The sequence below is a fragment of the Pan paniscus genome, chromosome 1 (genome assembly GCF_029289425.2).
Source record: "Pan paniscus chromosome 1, NHGRI_mPanPan1-v2.0_pri, whole genome shotgun sequence".
NCBI classification, from domain to species: Eukaryota; Metazoa; Chordata; class Mammalia; order Primates; family Hominidae; genus Pan; species Pan paniscus.
The window spans coordinates 13,812,953-13,834,267 of NC_073249.2; the positions used below are offsets into that span (position 1 = coordinate 13,812,953).

At 46.8% G+C, this 21,315-nt stretch overlaps 1 protein-coding gene across 5 annotated transcripts in view; it reads right to left on the bottom strand.

Moving 5' to 3' along the window:
- Positions 1–21,315, bottom strand: part of TBCE (tubulin folding cofactor E) — a 127,598-nt gene that overhangs the window by 83,775 nt on the left and 22,508 nt on the right. The window contains exons 1-3 of one of the 5 annotated variants that reach the window (XM_063595534.1): positions 16,555–17,813; positions 14,616–14,867; positions 9,157–9,559 (exon numbers count right to left, since the gene is read on the bottom strand). The gene's annotated coding sequence lies outside the window, so the exon portion shown is untranslated. Of the gene's footprint in view, positions 1–9,156; positions 9,560–14,615; positions 14,897–16,554; positions 17,814–21,315 lie in introns of those variants that run through there. The other 4 variants (XM_055099979.2, XM_063595546.1, XM_055100072.2 and 1 more) reach the window with 4 other exon arrangements.

Sequence of the window (21,315 nt, forward strand, 5' to 3'; positions counted from 1 at the left end):
GCGTGAGCCACTGTGCCCAACCTCTCTCTCTCTCTCTCTCTCTTTTCTATTGGTAGAGAAGGGATCTCTCTATGCTGCCCAGGTTGGTCTCAAACTGCTGGCCTCAAGTGATTCTCCCATCTCAGTCTTCCAAAGTGCTGGGATTATAGGTGTGAACCACTGCACCCAGCCAATCATTTCTCTAATGCTGTTTATTTACAACTCCAAAGAAAACAGCTAAAAAGAACTTTGATTTTTAAAATATTACCTTAAGAAGTATTTCCTTGGGAAAATTTATTAAGATAGATAAATATGTTTAAGGTTCTACAAAGCCAGCCAGGCCGGTGGCTCACACCTGTAATCCCAACACTTTGGGAGGCCAAGGCAGGAGGATCATCTGAGGTCAGGAGTTCCAGAGCAGCCTTGCCACTATGTTGAAATCCCGTTGCAACTAAAAATACAAAAATTAGCCTGGCGAGGTGGAGTGCGTCTGTAATCCCAACTACTCAGGAGGCTGAGGCAAGGAGAACTGCATGAACTTGGGAGGTGAAGGTTGCAGTGAGCCGAGGTTGCACCACTGCACTCTAGCCTGGGTGACGGAGCGAGACTCTGTCTCAAAAAAAAAAAAAAAAATTACTACATCCAAGTAGTAGACGCTCTTGTACTACTTCTTAGTCTAAATCAATTCTTTTTTTTTTTTTTTTTGAGATGGAGTCTCGTTCTGTCACCCAGGCTGGACTGCAGCGGCGTGATCTCGGCTCACTGCAAGCTCCGCCTTCTGGGTTCACACCATTCTCCTGCCTCAGCCTCCGGAGTAGCTGGGACTACAGATGCCTGCCACCACACCTGGCTAAGTTTTGTATTTTTAGTAGTGACAGGGTTTTACCACATTGGCCAGGATGGTCTCAGTCTCTTGACCTCAGGATCCGTCCGCCTTGGCCTCCCAAAGTGCTGGGATTACAGGAGTGAGCCACCGTGCCCGGCCTACTCCCATAATATTTTATGTATAGAAAAGCAAATACATTTTTTCTTTCTTTACCCAACTGAAAGCCTACTATACAGATGGTTCTATTCCTCACCTTTTCGTTCAATAATATATCCTAGAGATTTACCCAAAGCCATGACAAGAGATTTTAATTTCTGGGGACCACAGTATTTGAATAGATATACCATAATATACTTAACCAGTCTTCAAATTGAAGGACATTTAGTTAATACCAAGTTTTTGCTATCACAAACAATACTGAAAAATTACGCCTACACATTTATCTTCCTATATATGTAGGAAAGTTTCTCAAAACTGGTATTACTGAGTCAAAAAGTATGTGCGTATTAAATGTTAATAGCTAATGCTAAATGTCCCTTTATAATGGCTATATCAACTCACCCTGCTATCAGCAGTGTATAAACTCCTGTATTCTTACAACCTGGCCTTCATAATATATTAATAAAATTTTGAGGCCAAGCACAGTGGCTCACGCCTGTAATCCCAGCACTTTGGGAGGCCAAGGCGGGCGGATCACGAGGTCAGGAGATCGAGACCATCCCAGCTAACCGGTGAAACCCCATCTCTACTAAAAATACAAAAAATTAGCCGGGCATAGTGGTGAGCGCCTGTAGTCCCAGCTACTCGGGAGGCTGAGGCAGAATGGCGTGAACCCAGGAGGCGGAGCTTGCAGTGAGCCGAGATTGCGCCACTGCAGTCCAGAGGTGACAGAGCGAGACTCCATCTCAAAAAAAAAAAAAAAAAAATTTGATTGTCAGTCTAATGAGTAAAATATGTAGTTCATTTCCACTTCCATTTATGAACCAGCTGTTAATATACTTTGCCCATTTCCTACTGGTTCACTGACCTTTTTCTTATCAATCTGCTTTTAAAATCTAAACTCAGTCTATTTCCTAGATCACTATAGCCTTGAACAACTGGGCTCACGCAATCCTCCTGCTTCAGCCTCCCTAATCACTAGGCGAGGCAGGCATGCGCCATCATGCCCAGCTAAATTTTTTTTTTTTTTTTCAGACTTGTCGCCCAGGCTGGGGTGCAAAGGTGTGATCTCGGCTCACTGCAACCTCACCTCCCGGGCTCGAGGGATTCTCCTGCCTCAGCCTTCCAAGTAGCTGGAATTATAGGTACCCAGCACCATGCCTGGCTAATTTTTTGTATTTTTAGTAGAGAGGGGGTTTCACCATGTTGGCCAGGCTGGTCTCGAACTCCTGACCTCACGTGATCCACCAGCCTCCCAAAGCGCTGGGATTACAGGCATGAGCCACGACGAGAGGCCTCCTCTATAAGGTAACTAAATAATTCTTCAAATAAAATAATTGGAAAAGAATAGAGGCCAGATTCGGTGGCGCACACCAGTAATCCCAGCACTTTGGGAGGCCAAAGCAGGCAGATCACTTTAGGTCAGGAGATCAAGACCAGCTTGGCACACATGGTGAAACCCTGTCTACCAAAAATACAAAAATTAGCCAGGTGTGATGGCCCACACCTATAATCCCAGCTACTGATGAGGTTGGGCAGGAGAATTATAATTGTAATCCTTCCCCTCCTGGATTCAAGCAATTCTGCCTCCGCCTCCACAGCAGTTAGGACTACAGGTGCCCGCCACCACGCCCGGCTAATTTTTGTATTTTTAGTAGAGACAGGGTTTCTCTATGTTGGCCAGGTTGGTCTCAAACTCTTGACCTCCAGTGATCCACCCGCCTCAGCCTCCCAAACTGTATCTCACATAATTTTAAGGAGCTTCTACAAAAAGCTTTAGGCATTTTCCAAAGAAACTGAACGCATGTCTTCTCTCTAAAACACCAATGACCTAAATGTGTACCAAACCCACAATTTTATGACAAAACTATACAAATGAGAACATATAAAAGTAACTAACAAACCAATTAGTCTGTGACTTTTCTTTACACTTACAAATACCATCAAATCTTCTGAAATCATTTCTCCACAAATTCATTCCAGCTACTAAAACAATTACTGGCAAAGAATGATGTTTTCCCTTTCTGGTAACCCCTATCTACTTTCTGGGTAATATTCATTTCACACCTAACAATATCTCTATCATATTGATTTCAAATTGTCCTTCTTGCACAAATTCCCAGCAAAATATAGGGAAAGCGACATATACTTCTTTTACAACCTTTGAAGTGCTAAGTATACAATAAATACTCCATTAAATAAATTTATGATAAATTGACTTAAATAAATGAACAAGAAAAAGAAAAAAACACACACACCAGAAAACAGTAACAACTACTAGTTTTACTCTTAAACACTGACATCCTATAAAAATAACTGAACTTTGAGATGAGCCAGGAAGCCTGTTGAAAATCAGTAGCTTAAAAACAATATTGTTCTATAGGCTTAAAATTAGAATTATGCCAGCTGGGCACGGTGGCTCACACCTGTAATCCCAGCACTTTGGGAGGCCAAGGCGGGCGGATGACTTGAGGTCTGGAGTTCGAGTCCAGCCTGGCCAACAGAGTGAAACCCCATCCCTACTAAAAATATAAAAATTAGCTAGGCGTGTTGGCGTGTGCCTGTATTCCCAGCTATTCAGGAGGCTAAGGCAGGAGAATCGTTTGAACCTGGAAGGCAGAGGTGGCAGTGAGCTGAGATCACACCACTGCACTTCAGCTTGGGTGACAGAACGAGACTTCGTCTCAAAAAAAAAAAAAATTATAATTAGGCCGAGCGTGGTGGCTCATACCTATAATCCCAGCACTCTTGGAGACCAAGGCAGGCAGACTGCTTGAGCCCAGGAGTTGAACAGCAGCCTGGACAACATGGTGAAACCCCATCTCTATAAAAAAAGTACAAAAATTAGCCAGGCATGGTGGCGCATGCCTGTAGACCCAGCTATTTAGGAGGCTGATGTGGGAGGATGGCTTGAACCAGGGAGGCAGAGGTTGCAGTGAGCTAAGATCGAGCCACTGCACTCCAACCAGGGTGAAACAGCCAGACTCTGTCTCAAACAAACAAACAAAAAAATTAAAATGGGCTGGGTGCAGTGGGTCACTCCTGTAATCCCAGCATTTTGGGAGGCCGAGGCGGGCAGATCACCTGAGGTCAGGAGTTCAAGACCAGCCTGGCCAACAAGGTGAAACCCCATCTCCACTAAAAATACAAAATTAGATGGGCGTGGTGGCACATGCCTGTAATCCCAGCTACTTGAGAGGCTGAGGTAGGTGAGTCGCTTCAACCCGGGAGGTGGAGGTTACAGTGAGCCGAGATCACTCTATTGCAATCCAGCCTGGGCAACAAAAGTGAAACTCTGTCACAAAAAATAAATAAATAAATAGAAAATAAAAATAAAAATTAAAAAATAAAAAATAAATTATGATTAGATTCAGTTAAATATGCACAGCAAAATTAAAAATTAAAATATAAAAATCAGCTGGGTGTGGTGGTGCACACCTATAGGCCAATTTATTTGGGAGGCTTAGGTTGGAGGATCACCTGAGCCCAGGAGTTCGAGGCTGCAGTGAGCCCTGATCACACCACTGTACTCCAGCCTGGGCAACAGAGGGAGACCCTATTGTACAAAAAAAAAAAAAAAAAAAGAAAAAAGGCCAGGCACGGTGGCTCATGCCTGTAATCCTAGCACTTTGGGAGGCCAAGGCAGGCAGATCACTTGAGGTCAGGAGTTCGAGACCAGCCCGGCCAACATGGTGAAACCCCCACCTCTACTAAAAAAACAAAAATTAGTTGGGCATGCTGGCGGGTCCCTGTAATCCCAGCTACTTGGGAGGCCGAGGCAGGAGAATCACTTCAATCCGGGAAGTGGAGGTTGTAGTGAGCGGAGATCGTGCCATTGCACTCCAGCCTGGGTGACAAGAGCAAAACTCTGTCTCAAAAAAAAAGGTGGGGCCGGGTGCTGTAGCTCACGCCTGTAATCCTAACACTTTAGGAGGCAGAGGTGGGTGGATCAACTGAGGTCAGGAGTTTGAGACAAGCCTAACCAATATGATGAAACCCCATCTCTAATAAAAATACAAAAATTAGCCAGGCTATGGTGGCACACACGTATAATCCCAGCTAATCAGAGGCTGAGGTGGGAGAATCACTTGAACCCGGGAGGTAGAGCTTGCAGTGAGCCAAGATCGTGCCAGTGCACTCCAGCCTGGGTGACAGAGGGAGACCCTGTCTCAAAAAAAAAAAAAAGGGAAAAAAAAAGACAAGAGTGGCTGGGGGCCTGTAATCTCAGCAGTTTGAGAGGCTGAGGCAGGTGGATCATCTGAGATCGGAAGTTCAAGACCAGCCTGACCAACATGGAGAAACCCCATCTCTACTAAAAACACAAAATTAGCAAGGCTTGGTGGCTCACGCCTGTAATCCCAGCAGTTTGAGAGGCTGAGGCAGGTGGATCATCTGAGGTCGGAAGTTCAAGACCAGCCTGACCAACATGGAGAAACCCCATCTATACTAAAAATACAAAATTAGCCAGGCTTGGTGGCACATGCCTGTAATCCCAGCTACTGAGGAGGCTGAGGCGGCAGAATTGCTTGAAGCCAGGAGGCGGAGGTTGCGGTGAGCCAAGATCATGCAATTGCACTCTAGCCTGGGCAGCAAGAGCAACCACTCTGTCTCAAAAAAAAAAAAAAAAAAAAGGCCAGGCGTGATAGCTCACACCTGTAATCCCAGCACTTTGGGAAGCTGAGGCGGGTGGATCATGAGGTCAGGAGTTCAAGACCAGCCTGACCAACATGGTGAAACCCCATTTCTACTAAAAATACAAAAAAGAGCTGGGCATGGTGGCATGCGCCTGTAATCCCAGCTACTCAGGAGACTGAGGCAGGAGAATCGCTTGAACCCGGGAGGCGAAGGTTGCAGTGAGCCGACATCACACAATTGCACTCCAGCCTGAGTGACAGAGCGAGACTCCATCTCAAAAAAAAAAAAAAAAAAAGACAAGAAAGGAGGGAAAAAAGCATAAAAATATGAAGTGTAGAAGATGGTGCAAAAACCCCAAAAACAATTATATTATGGAGTGTCTGCTGAAAGCCAGATACTATTTTAGGCAATTGGAATAAAACAGTAATGGATTTTACAGGGAAGTACAATAAGAGATCTTCAAAAAAAAAAAAAAAAAATGCCGGGTGCAGTGGCTCACGCCTGTAATCACAGCACTTCGGGAGGCTGAGGCGGGTGAATCACAAGGTCAGCAGTTAAAGACCAGCCTGGCCAAGATGGTGAAACCCCATCTCTACTAAAAATACAAAAATTAGCCAGGCGTGGTGGCATGCGCCTGTAATCACAGCTAGTTGGGAGGCTGAGGCAGAGAATTGCTTGAACCCAGGAGGCGGAGGTTGCAGTGAGCCGAGAACGCACCACCACACTCCAGCCTGGGCAACAGAGCAAGACTCCGTCTCAGGAAAAAAAAAAAAAAAAAAAAAGAATACAGAGTAAACAAAACAGATTAATACCTGCCCTCATAAACCTTCTATGCCAGTGAGAGAAAACATAATAAACCAGATAAATGACTCTATCACATGGCATGTCATATGATGATAAGCACAAGGATAATGAGTGCAATGGAAATGTTAAAGATGGCAGTGGCTTGTCAGAGAAGGCCTTACTGAGAAGGTAAAGGTCCCCAAAATATGAGAGAGGTAAAGAACTGAGCCATGTGGACATATGAGGGAAAGGAATAGCAAGTGCAAATATCCTGAGGCTAGGATGTGCTTGAGGAGACCATACAGTAGAGCAAACAGGAGATGAGAACGACATGAGATCAGAAGTGAAGCAGGGCTAGGTCACATAGGACCTTCGATGAATAATCCACTCTAAAGACTTCGGCTTTTTTTTTTTTTTTTTTTTGAGACAGAGTTTTGCCCTTGTTGCCCAGACTGGAGTGCAATGGCACAATCTCGGCTCACTGCAACCTCCGCACCCGCCCCCCATCCCCCCGCCCCCAGGTTCAAGCAATTCTCATGCCTCAGCCTCCCTAATAGCTGGGATTGCAGACACACACCACCACACCTGGGTAATTTCTTGTGTGTGTTTTTTTTTTTTTTTTTTTTTTTTTTTAGTAGAGACGGGGTTTCGCCACTTTGGCCGGGCTGGTCTTGAACACTTGACCTCAGGTGATCCACCAGTCTTGGCCTCCCAAAGTGCCAGGATTACAGGTTTGAGCCACCGCGCCCGGCCAGTTTTTTGTTTTTTTGTTTTTTGAGACAGAGTCTTGCTCTATCGCCAGGCTGGAGTGCAGTGGCACGATCTCGGCTCACCGCATCCTCTGTCTCCCAGGTTCAAGCGATTCTTCTGCCTCAGCCTCCTGAGTAGCTGAGATTACAGGCACGCACCACCACGCCCGGCTAATTTTTGTATTTTTAGTAGAGACGGGGTTTCACCATGTTGGCCAGGATGGTCTCGACCTCTTGACCTCGTGATCCACCCACCTCGGCCTCCCAAAGTGCTGGGATTACAGGCATGAGCCACCACGCCCGGCCGACTTTGGCTTTTACTCTGGGTGAAATGTGTAGTCCTTGGAGGATTTTTGAGAGGAAAGAGATAAATCTGATTTTTTTTTAAAGGATCAACCGAGATACTGTGATGCAAACAGACTAAAAGAGGAAAGAGCAGAAACTACTGCAGTAATTCAAGTAAGAGACAATGTAACTTGAACAAGTGAAGGTGGTAAGAAGAGCCTGGGAGTGTGGACAGATTTTAAAAGTGGAGAGTCCACAGGATTTGCTGATATATATGGAAGAGATTAATCAGGGGTGATGCCAAAGATTTTGATCTAAACAAATATTTCGGTAGTGACAATGAATGTAAATCCAATAAACCTGCTAGTCAAAAGGCAGGCTGGGCTGGGCATGGTGGCTCACACCTGTCGTCCCAGCACTTTGGGAGGCTGAGGCAGGTGGATCACCTGAAGTCAGGCCTTCGAAACCAGTCTGGCCAACATGGCGAAACCCCATCTCTACTACAAATACAAAAAAAAAAAAAAAATTAGCTGGGCATGGTGGCACGCACCTGTCATCCCAACTACTCGGGAGGCTGAGGTGGGAGAAATGCTTGAACCTGGGAGGCATGGTTGCAGTGAGCTGAGATTGGGCCACTGCACACCAGCCTCGGGCGACAGAGCAAGACTCCATATCAAAAAAAAAAAAAGAAAGCAGGCTGTCCACTTAGATTAAAAAAAAAAAACCTAGAGATATGCTGTTTACAACAGTATATAAAATATGAGCATACAGAAAAGTTAAAACTTAAGAATATGAAAAACGTTTTGAAGCAAATATCAAAACACAGCGGCCGTGGCTAAATTAATGCCAGAGAAAAGAAAAGTCTTCTCTCTTCATCTCTACCTCCACTAACTTTCTCTAACAATTTGGCAATTTGTTAACCCTGTCTTCCTGCCAGGACTGCTTCTCTGAGGATAAGGCTGTCACACCATCATTTGGATCCACCCACAACTTAGAACAGTCCCCATTTGGTAGTAAACACCAAGTAAAAATAGTTACTTTAGGCCGGGCGCGGTGGCTCACGCCTGTAATCCCAGCACTTTGGGAGGCCGAGGCGGGTGGATCACCTGAGGTCAGGAGTTCGAGAGCAGCGTGGCCAACATGGAGAAACCCTGTCTCTACTAAAAATACAAAAATTAGCCAAGCGTGGTGGCACGCGCCTGTAATCCCAGCTACTCGGGAGGCTGAGGCAGCAGAATCGCTTGAACCCAGGAGGCGGAGGTTGCAGTAAGCCGAGATCCGCGCCACTGCAGTCCAGCCTGGGCGACAGAGCAAGACTGTCTCAAAAGAACAAACAAACAGTTACTTTAAGTGCTCTCCACCTATTTAACGTTATTTCTCTGTCATCACCAATGTTAACTGATTCGGAAGGACGAGGCTGTTCCTCTAAGGTGACACCTTGTAAAAGTCGTTGGTCGCCTGTACCATTTTCACCTCTTCCAAAGCGACATGCCAATTCTCTGAGAGAAGCTTAAAATGCTAGAGATCACGTGCGGCTACTCCTAAATAAGGCCTTCCAGGAGGCGCAGGGTGGCCCCAACCCAGCCGGCTGGACCGCCTCCCAGCGCACGGAGCAGGCAACGCCCGGCTCTGGCAATCTGGGAAGATTTCAGGAAAAGAAGAAAAGGCCAAGAGCACTGCCGGGTGACGCACCGGCCAGGAATGCTCGTTCCGAAAGCTCCCCGAACCTCTGAAGCTCACCTGCCCGCGGAGACTCCAGGTGTTCCGAGCAGCAGCCCCTCCAGCGAACTGCCCAGCAGCGAAGCTTGAGGCTCTGGCCGGAAGTGCTGTAGGAAGTCCCGCCTCCACCGGAGTGAGGTACGGCTGCTGGAGCATAGATGAGAATGTCAGCGACAGTATTGGAGGCCAGAGGAGTGGTCAGCCCACCCAAGCCCCGCCTCTGGGCGGGGGCCCAAGCGATTTCCGAGTGCTGAAACCTGGGATGACAGAGCAGCCCAGGGAAAGCGCGTGTTCCAGTTTACTAGATACCACAGAAGTGAGTTACAAATCCTGTAAGAGGTTCAGTTCCATGCGTATTGAGAGTCTACCACGTAGGCAGCATGCGGTGGTCAAAGAGAAGAATATAGTGTTGATACCGCCAAAACTAAAAAAAAAAAAAAAAAATTACCTAGTTAAAGCATAAGGCAGAATGAAAGTAAATGCAGTGATAGAAAAAATAATAGAAAAAGCAACTATCCTAGACATGTTAATTTCTGTTGAAACCGCCTTTGCAAAATTTTGACAGTAAGAGAAATCTGACATGGTTTACTCCTATCTTGATTCTAGCCTCACAGACTGGCTGTCTTTGCTCATTCCTGGGCACAGGACAAACTAACTTTGGGAGAAATTTAGTTTATAGTTTAAATGATAATAACCCTTCCCCAAAACTGCCCTTTTAAAACTAAATGAAAGGCCACCAAGTTAGGAGAATGAGAGGGTCCTGAATTCTTCTAAGTTGTAATTGTAGTTAAATGATTACCATCCATTATTCCACAGGTCACAAATTCGCATCTTCCCCAATCATTCCTGCAGATAACATCACTGTTGTAGAACCTAAGATTGGCCTTTTGAGATGTCTTTTCAGGTTTTTGCATTTCTGACAAGTGGATGGCCCCACCCTGACTCATCAACCTGGGGATCCACGAACCAACTCAGTGCAAAAGGACAGCTTCTACTTCTTATGATTTCACCTCTGACCCAACCAGTCAGCACTCCCCATTCCCTGGCCCCGTACCTGTCAAACTATCTGAAAAACCCCCTAACCTCTGAGCCTTTGGTGAGATGGATTCTGAGTAACAACTCTGTCTCCCATGTGGCATGGCCAGCCTCGCGTCAATTAAACTTTCTTTACTGCAATGCCATGGTTTCTGTCAATTAATTTTGTTTGTGCAGCAGGCAGAAAGAACCCATTGGTGGATACCACAGACTCCACAACAAGAGCAGTTTGGGTAGAGTGAGTGTTAGCATTCCAAAACCAGACTGAAGTGAGGTGAAGTGGAAAGGAAATTGAGGGAGCAAAGCCAAATGACTCTTCCAAGAAGTGACCTTCTAATTGTCATATTAAATGGACATAAATAGTCAGTATCCTGCTGGATGTCTCTACTGTTTTATACTTTGATAGTTCACTCCTTGAAACTAGAAACTAGATATTACAGTGATTGTTTTTTCTTCGGAAGAGGGGATTAAAAACCACATTGGAAATCTGATAAAAGCTATCTACCTACACACAAATTTTGCGTATGATTTCAAGGACTGATTAATCCTTTGAAGCCCATGAATAGGCCTCAAAGGAATCCATGGATCCCAAACTAAGACTCTCCTCAGCAGGGCACGGTGGCTCACACCTATAATCCCAGCATTTTGGGAGGCCGAGGCAAGCAGATCACTTGAGCTCAAGAGTTCAAGACTAGCCTGGGCAATGTGGCAAAACCCTGTCTCTAAAAAAATACAAAAATTAGCCAGGCGTGGTGGTAGGTGCCTGTAGTCCCAGCTACTCAGGACGTTGAGTTGGGAGAATCTCTTGAGCAGGGGAGACAGAGGTTGCAGTGAGCTGAGATCTCAACACTGCACTCCAACCTGGGCAATAGAGTGAGACCCTGTTTCAAAAAAGAAAAAAAGGCCAGGCGTGGTGGCTCATGCCTGTAATCCGAGTACTTTGGGAAGCTGAGGCGGGTGGATCACAAGGTCAAGAAATTGAGACCATCCTGGCCAACAGGGTGAAGCCCTGTCTCTACTAAAAATACAAAAATTAGCTGGGCATGGTGCTGTGTGCCTGTAATCACAGCTACTTGGGAGGCTAAGGCAGGAGAATCATTTGAACCTGGGAGGCGGAGGTTGCAGTGAGCCGAGATCGCGCCATGCACTCCAGCCTGGTGACACAACTAGACTACGTCTCAAAAAAAAAAAAATTAGCTGGGTGGGGTGTGGTGGCACATGCCTGTAAAACCAGCTACTCAAGAGGCTAAGGCAGAAATTGCTTGAACCTAGGAGGCAGAGGCTACAGTAAGCCGAGATCGTGCCGCTTCACTCCAGCCTGGGGGACGGAGCAAGACTCCATCTGAAAATGAATACATAAATAAAGCCCTCACTTTTCCATTAGTTGGTGAGAAAAGAAAAAATAGGCCAGGCACGGTGGCTGATGCCTGTAATCCCAACACTTTGGGAGGCCGAGGCGGGCGGATCACCAGGTCAGGAGTTCGAGACCAGCTTGGCCAATATGGTGAAACCTCGTCTCTACTAAAAATACAAAAATTATCCAGGCATGGTGGTGCGTGCCTATAGTCCCAACTACTTGGGAGGGTGAGCCGGGAGAATTGCTTGAACCTAGGAGGTGGAGGTTGCAGTGAGCCCAGATATCACCACTACACTCCAGCCTGGGCTACAGAGTGAGACTCTATCTCAAAAAATAAAATAAAATAAAACAATGTGTAGCCAATCAATAACTTATTTTATTTTAATGTAAATTATTATTGGTAAACAACTTAGGAACTACCTCTTCTTTTTTCCTTTAAAAACCCACTTGTAGAGGCTGGGTACAGTGGCTCACGCCTGTAATCCCAGCACTTTGGAAGGCCGAGGTGGGCAGATCATGAGGTCAGGAGTTTGAGACCAGCCTGACCAACATGGTTAAATCCCGTCTTTACTAAAAATACAAAACTAAGCCGAGTGTGGTGGCATGCACTTGTAATCCCAGCTACTTGGGAAGCTGAGGCAGGAGAATTGCTGGTACCTGGGAGGCGGAGGTTGCAGTGAGCTGAGATTACACCACTGCACTGCAGCCTGGGCAACAGAGCAAGACTCCGTCTCATAAATAAATAAATAAATAAATAAATAAATAAATAAAACAAAACCCATTTGCAGGCTATGCGTTGTGGCTCATGCCTTTACTCCCAGCACTTTGGGAGGCAGAGGTGGGTGGATCACTTGAGGTCAGGAGTTCAAGACCAGCCTGGCCAGCATGGTGAAATTCCATCTGTACTAAAAAAAAATACAAAAAAGAGCCGGGCATCGTGGCATGCACATTTAGTCCCAGCTACTGGGGAGGCTGAGGCAGGAGAATTGCTTGAACCTGGGAGGCAGATGTTGCAGTGACCTGAGCTGAGATCAAGCCACTGCACTCCAGCCTGGGCAAAAAAGCAAGACTCTGTCTCTAAAAAATAAAACACAATAAAAAGTTTAAAAAGCACTGACTTAAGAATTGCACAGGGAGGCCAATTTGAGCTGGCCTCCTGTCTCTTTGTTGGCTGACTCACAATAACGCTTTTTTATTTTCTTCTCAAAAACCTAGTGCCGTAGCATTTGACTTCTGTACCACCGGGCAGTGAGCTCCTTTTGCTTGGTAACAGTCACTGGTATCTTTAACTCTTGGGGGGCATGATTTCATAAATATCCATGAGCCCATTCAATCCAGAATATATTTAAGAACCCTCAAAACTGAACAATAAGAAAAAGAAAACCCCAATAGAAAAATGGACAAAAAGATTTGAGTGAAGGCCAGGAATAGTGGCTCATGCATGTAATCCCAGCACTTTGTGAGGCCAAGGCGGGTGGATCACTTGAGCCAGGAGGTTGAGACCAGCCTGGCCAACGTAGTGAAACCCATCTCTACTAAAAATACAAAAATTAGCTGGGTGTGGTGGCGTGGACCTGTAATCCCAGCTACTCAGGAGGCTGAGGTGGGAGGATTGCTTGAACCCAGGAGGCGGAGGCTGCAGTGAGCCGAGATCGCACCACTGCAATCCAGCTGGGGCAACAGAGCCAGACCTTGTCTCAAAAAAAATTTTTTTGACTCAAAATTTCACCAAAAGGCCAGGCACGGTGGCTCATGCCTGTAATCTCCACACTTTGGGAGGTTCACTTGAGCCCAGGAGTTGGAGACCAGCCTGGGCAACATAGAGACCCCTTCTCTAGAAAAAAAATATATATATTTTATATTTTTATATTTTATATTATAAAAATATATATTTATATATATTCTCTACAAAAATATATATAAATATATAAATATATATATTCTCTACAAAAAAAGTCATATAATATATCATAATATATTATATATGATATATTATATCATAATATATTATATATGATATGTAATATATTATATATGATATATCATATATTATATATAATAATATATAATATAATATATGATATATCATATATAATATATTACAATATGATATATCATATAATATATGATATATTATATAATTATATATGATACATTATATTACATATAGTATATATACATATAATATATATGATACATTATATAATATGTGATATATCATATATAATATATGATACATTATATAATATATGATATATCATATATAATATATGATATATTATATATGTAATATGTATGTTATATAATATGTAATATTTTATATGTTGTATATGTTATATATTATATATAATATGTGATATATGTGTCATATATTATATATAATATGTGATATATGTGTTATATATTATATATTATATTATATATATATATTAGCCAGGCATGGTTGGCATGAGCCTGTAGTCCCAGCTACTCAGGTGGCTGAAGAGAAAGGATCACTTGAGCTCAGTGAGCTGTGATTGTGACACTGCACTCCAGCCTGGGTGACAGACAGAGACCCTGTCTGAAAATAAAATGAAAATTAAAAAGTAGGAAGATTGATCATATTAAGTGTTGGCAAGGATTTGGAGGAACTGGAATACTCATATTGTTCGGACCTCTCATGTTGTTGGGAATGTAACATGGCACAAACATTCTGGAAAACAGCTTGGCTTTTTTTTTTTACGTTAGGCACATCTCTTTTATTTATTTATTTGTTTGTTTGTTTATTTATTTATTTTGAGATGGAGTCTCACTCTGTTGCCCAGGCCAGAGTGCAGTGGTGCGATCTTGGCTCACTGCAACCTCTGCCTCTCGGGTTGAAGCGATTCTCCTGCCTCAGCCTCCAGAGTAGCTGGGATTACAGGCATGTCCCACCAAGCCCAACTAATTTTTGTATTTTTAGTACAGACAGGGTTTCACCATACTGGTCAGGCTGGTCTGGAACTCCTGACCTCAGGTGATCCACCCACCTCAGCTTCCCAAAGTGCTGGGATTACAGGCATGAGCCATGACGCCCAGCCAAGTTAGGCACATCTCTTGAGGCACTTACCTCATGGCGCTTTGGCCCCTGCTCCTCAAGTTCCCACTGATCTTCCCTGTCTCTGCCTGGGCACGCTACTCCTCCTGTCACCGCATCTCCTCCACTGGGTCCACTCACTTCTTGGCCCACGTGGCAACTTTCAGAGGCCTCAAGTACAAGCCGCTGCACCTGCGCATTGAAGCCACGCTCAGGTGTTTCTTGAACCCATCCGGGGCGGAGGCAGCACGTGCTCAGATCCTGCCAGTGGGCGGCCAAAGCAACCTGTAACCACCGGACCCCAGTTAGCGGGGCACAGCTGCAGCTTCAAAAAGCCCCACAGGGTGGGGCACAGGGGCTCACGTCTGTAATCCCAGCACTTTGTGAGGCCAAGGCAGGTGGATTACCTGAGGTCAGGAGTTCGAGACCAGCCTGGCCAACATGATGAAACCCCGTCTCTACTAACAAAAGTTAGTTGGGCGTGGTGGCTCACGCCTGTAATCCCAGCACTTTGGGAGGCTGAGGCAGGTGGATCACCTGAGGTCAGGAGTTCAAGACCAGCCTGACCAACATGGTGAAACGCCATCTCTACTAAAAATACAAAAATTAGCCAGGCTTGGTGGCAGGCGCCTGTAATCCCAGCTACTCTGGAGGCTGAGGCAGGAGAATGGCTTGAACCTGGGAGGCAGAGGTTGCAGAGAGCAGAGATTGCACCATTGCGCTCCAGCCTGGGCAACAAGAGCGAACATTCATCTCAATAATAATAATAATAATAATAATAATAATAATAACAAATTAGTTGGGCATGGTGGCACGTGCCTGTAATCCCAGATACTTATGAGGCTGAGGCAGGAGAATCGCTTGAACCCAGGAAGCGGAGGTTGAGCCCAGAGTGCCACTGCACTCCAGCCTGGCGACAGAGTGACTCCGTCTCAAAAAAATAAATAAATAAATAAAAATAAAATAAAATGGAACAAATAAAATAAGTAAATAAATAAATACATGCCAGACAGATCAAACAGGAGCTGGCTGAGGAGTATGAGACCCCCAGAGGCCAGTGCTCCCAGCTTGCAGCCCTCGCCCCCTCCTAAATTGGTAGTGGTGCCCAACCATACCAGTCAGTAGGCCACGTGGGCAGGTATGAGTGGGTGGTCCTGGAAGGGACGTTACAAAGGGGCGACAGAGAGTAGAAGAGGAGGGGCCTTCCAGATTGTCACCAATCTGGAAGCTGCTAAGAGCCTGTGTGTCACCGACAGAGAAAGAGCAGACCCTGTGCAGGCTACAAAGTCCTTGAGTTGTAGGAAAGCCCAGGTATCAACCGCCTTCAGGCCTGGAGCAGGAAGGCTTTGGGGTGCAAGATAAGGCAGGGTGAGGGGCCCTGGCATTATGACATTTTAAAGAAGTTTTTTCCAGAGGAAATTAAAACAACCAGGCATCTGTTTATAAATCCCTTTCACTGAAATAGCATTAGCGGTTAAAAAACACCACGTAGGGCCGGGCACGGTGGCTCACACCTGTAATCCCAGCACTTTGGGAGGCTGAGGTGGGCGGATCACGAGGTCAGGAGATCGAGACCATCCTGGCTAACATGGTGAAACCCCGTCTCTACTAAAAACACAAAAATTAGCTGGGCGTGGTAGTGGGTGCCTGTAGTCCCAGCTGCTCAGGAGGCTGAGGCAGGAAAATGGCATGAACCTGGGAGGCGGAGCTTGCAGTGAGCCGAGATCATGCCACTGCACTCCAACCTGGGCGACAGAGCGAGACTCCTTCTCAAAAAAAAAAAAAAGAAAAAGAAAAGAAAAAGAAACACCGCATAGGCCAGGAGTGGTGGCTTACGCCTGTAATCCCAGCACTTTGGGAGGCCAAGGCAGGTGGATCACTGGAGGCCAGGAGTTCAAGACCATCTGGGCAACATGGAGAAACTTAATCTCTACAAAAAATATAAATAAAAAAATTAGCCAGTTGCTCCTACCTGTGCCTGTCATCCCAGCTCCAGGCGTGTACGCTGAGGTGGGAGGATCACTTGAGCCCAGGAGTTCACGGTTGCAGTGAGCCATGATCACACCACTGCTCTCCAGCCTTCCAGCCTGGGTGACAGAGCAAGACCCTGTCTCAATAAAAAATAAGGTAAAAAACACCACATAGGCTGGGCATGGTGGCTCACGCTTGTAATCCCAGCGCTTTGGAGGCTGAGGTGGGTGGATCACCTGAGGTTGGGAGTTCAAGACCAGCCTGATCAACATAGAGAAACCCTGTCTCTACTAAAAATACAAAGTTAGCCAGGTGTGGTGGCACATGCCTGTAATCCTAGCTACTTGGGAGGCTGAGGCAGCAGAATCGCTTGAACCCAGGAGGCGGAGATTGCAGTGGGCCAAGATCGCGCCATTGCACTCCAGCCTGGGCAACAAGAGCGAAACCATCTCAAAAAAAAAAACACAACAACAACAACAAAAACCACCACATAAACAGAAGGCCCCTCTTGTGCCACTCTCTGTCGCCCCTTCATAACCCCCTTCCAGGCGCACCCTCCCGTACCCACTCACCTGGCTGACTGACTGGCATGGCTGGAAAGGACTACCACCACCTTAGGAGGAGGTGGGGGCTGCAGGCTGGGGGCACTGGACTCTTAGTGGTCTCATACTCCTCAGCAAGCTCCTGTTTGATCTGTCTGGTGCTTAGGGGTAACCCTGAGGCAGGGGCCACAGGTGGTGGTGGCAGAGATGACACCTGAGGGCTCACAAGTGGCAGGTCCCACAGTGGGCAAGACTGGTTTGACCCAATGGGGTCCCCTTCAAATGGAGAGAGGCACCCTGGCTTGTATCTGTGTGGCCTGTCTTCTAGTCCCTGGGGATGCAGCTTTCTCTCCCTATGGTGTGGGCCCAGGCAAGTAGGCTGTTTTGTAGTCTGCTGGTGAGGAAGCCACAATAGCAATGGCAGTGGAAAGGGCAGCCAAGGAGGTGGTGCCCGTAGGCACCAGCGGGAAGAGGTAGGGGCCCTGGGAGGTGTGTGAAAGTGGGTAGGACCCTTGAGAGGAGGACAAAAAGAGAAGAAGAGACCGTGGGAGGTAGGGGGCAATTGGGGCCTGCTTGGCTGTAGGACATCTGGCTGTGAGATGGGGCCAGGTATGCTGGCCCTGATGGATAGAGTCAAAGAGACCCCAGGGAGGAACACATGGCATAAGAGTGTGCATTGGCCGGGCGCTGTGGCTCACACCTGTAATCCCAGCACTTTGGGAGGCCGAGGCGGGCGGATCACCTGAGGTCAGGAGTTCATGACCAGCCTGGCCAACATGGTGAAACCCTGTCTTTACTAAAAATACAAAAATTAGCCACTGTGGTAGTGAGCGCCTGTAATCCCAGGAACTTGGGAGGCTGAGGCAGAAGAATCACTTGAACCTAGGAGGTGGAGGTTGCAGTGAGCCAAGATAGTGCCACTACTGCACTCCAACCTGGGTGACAAAAGTGAAACTCCGTCTCAAAAAAAAAAAAAAAAATAGAGTGTGCATGGTATGGGGCTATGTGGCTACAGCTCTCCAGGTGGTGGGGAAATGCTCCAGGTGGAGGGGGCCTGGAGCTTCCACAGTGTTGCTGCTGGTGGTGATGGTGATGTGTCGGGGGTGATGTGGGCAGTGGATTGGCCTCCAGGAGAAGGAGGAAGCCTAAGAGGCCGCCATAGGAGGTTGTGGGGGACCCTGGCTCTACACAGCCTGGGCTGGAAGAGAAGATTGAGTATACTTGGGGGGCTGATTGGGGACAGAGAGGCTTGTTGCAAGAGGGAAGGAGTGGGGATACCTGGGCAATGCCTGGGAAGCAGGGTACTGGGAGGCAGAGGAGGAGGAGGAAGAACTGGAAGAGGAGGCTGCCACAGAGCTGCTACTAGAGCATGAGTAAAGAAACCTCAGTGGGGCGGAAGAAGAGGAAGCAGGGAGCGGGGGCAGAGGGTGGGCTGCGGGAGCCAGAGTCAAGTCGTTCTCTGGGCCAGGAGGAAACCCTCCCATTCCCTGCCCTGTGGCACAGGGAGAGGACAGATGCTCTCTCCCTGTGCCACAGGGCAGGGGCCCCGGGCCTGGAGGAGAAGCTGATGTGCTGGGGTTTTTTGTTTGTTTTGCTTTCTGTGAGACAGATTCTAGATTTGTATCTCAGGCTGGAGAGCGGTGGCACTATCTTGGCTCACTGCAGCCTCTGCCTCCTGAGTTCAAGCGATTCTCCTGCCTCAGCCTCCCGAGTAGCTGGGGCTACGAATGCGCACCACCACGCCCGACTATTTTTATATTTTTAGTAGAGACGGGGTTTCACCATGTTGGCCAGGCTGGTCTCGAACTGCTGACCTCAAGTGATCCTCCTGTGTTGTCCTCCCAAACTGCTGGGACTACAGTCGTGAGCCACCATGGCCAGCTGCTGATGCATTGTTGAGGGGGCTTGGGCAGATGGGGGAGGCAGGTTTGGTGCCACATGGGGGAAGGTGGTTGGTGGTGAAGCAGAGGATAGGTTCCCATCACCCATTGGAGTGTTAGACATCTTTGTAGGGGGAGCACCACCAACCCGAGCTTGATACTGAAATGGGGGTAGTGCATGCGGGGTGCTGCTTATTCCTACCAGGGGCCCCAGTGGATGAGGCAGCCCCTAACCCCTTGGGACCCACTGGGGGTCCAGATACAACTCCCCCACCAGCCACCTCACCAGAGTAGAGCTGTGAGTGAGGGTGAGGGACCCCAGGAGGGGTCAAGGCTGGTCTTGAACTTTTGGGCTCAAGCGATCCTCCCGCTTCGGCCTCCCAAAGTGTTAGTATCACAGGCATGAGCCACCGTACCCGGCCAGTAATTTTACTTTTGATAAACAAACAGGAAACAATTCAAATGGCTATCAAAAGATGAATGAATAAATTGTGATATATTCATAAATGGAATTCTCCTCCACAATAAAAGGGAGTGAATGGAGGATCTATGCAACAACATGTATGAATCTCAAAATAATTATGCTAAGTATAAAAAAAAAAACAAATAGCCGGGCGTGGTGGCTCACATCTGTAATTCCAGCACTTTGGGAGGCCCAGGCAGGCCAATCACTTGAGGTCAGGAGTTTGAGACCAGCCTGGTCAATATGGTGAAACCCCATCTCTACTAAAAATACAAAAATCAGCTGGGCATGGTGGCTCTCACCTGTAGTCCCAGCTACTCAGGAGGCTGGGGCAGGAGAATCCCTTGAACCCAGGACCCAGGAGGTGGAGGTTGCAGTGAGCCAAGACTGCACCTTTGTACTCCAGCCTGGGCGTCACAGCGAGACTCTGTCTCAAAAAAAAAAAAAAAAAGCAAAACACTGAGAGGTTATTTTGGATGGGTTGTGAAACTGAAAGGGGTGAATGGGATGACTCTAAATAATGGTCCAGGACCCATCCCCTCCGTGTTAGGCTGTTCTTGTGTTGCTATAAAGAAATACTTGGCCAGGCATGGTGGCTCACGCCTGTCATCCCAGCACTTTGAGAGGCCGAGGCAGGCTGATCACCTGAGGTCAGGAGTTCGACACCAGCCTGGCTAACATGGCGAAACCCCGTCTCTACTAAAAACACAAAAATTAGCCGGGCATGGTGGCGCACATCTGTAGTCCCAGCTACTTGAGAGGCTGAGGCAGGAGAATGGCTTGAACCAGGGAGGCAGAGGTTGCAGTGAGCCGAGATCATGCCACTGCGCTCCAGCCTAGGTGATTGAGCAAGACTTCATCTCAAAAAAATAAAAAACACAAATAAACAAATAAATACTTGAGGCTGGGTAATTTCTAAAGAAAAGAGATTTAATTTGTTCACGGTTCTGGACAGTACAAGAAGTGTGGTGCTGGCATATCCTTCTGGTGAGGGCCTCAGCAAGCTTACAATCATGGTGGAGGGCGAAGGGGGAGCAGGTGTGTCACATGGCAAAAGCCAGAGCAAGAGAAAGCTAGTGGGGAGGTGCCACATACTTTTAAATAACTGGATCTACCATGAACTAACTGAGGGAGAACTAACTTATCACCAAGAGGATGGTGTCAAACTATTAATGAGTTTAATATGATAGAATCACCCCTATGATAGAATCACCTCCCACACTAGGCTCTACTTTCAACACTGGAGATTACATTTCAACATGAGATTTGGGGGGAAAAAATATCCAAACCCTATCACCCTTCATTTTTGCATCTAACGTCTGGAAGCTGTGGCTTCCTCCACCTTATCTCAGCTCCCCCCAAAATTTTCTGAACTCTTACCCGTTTGCTGTAACTTCCTTGATCATAAATACAAGAGTCCAATCCAATACAACCGAAACCTCTTCTGAATTTTTTTTTTTTTTTAGATGGAGTCTCACTTTGTCACCCAGGCTGGGGTGAAGTGGCATGATCTTGGCTCACTGCAACCTCCACTTCCCGGGTTCAAGCAATTCTACTCCTCAGCTTCCCGTGTAGCTGGGATTACAGGCACGCACCAGCACACCCAGCTAATTTTTGTATTTTTAGTAGACATGGGATTTCGCCGTGTTGGCCAGGCTGGTTTTGAACTCCTGACAGGTGATCTACCTGCCTCAGCCTCCCAAAGTGGTGGGATTACAGGCGTGAGCCACCACACCCGGCCTTTTTTTTTTTTTTTTTTTTTGAGACAGGGTCTCACTCCATTGCCCAGGCTGTAGTGAAGTGGCATGATCTTAGTTCACTGCAACCTCTGCCTCCCAGGTTCAAGCCATTCTCCAGCTTCAGCCTCCCTAGTAGCT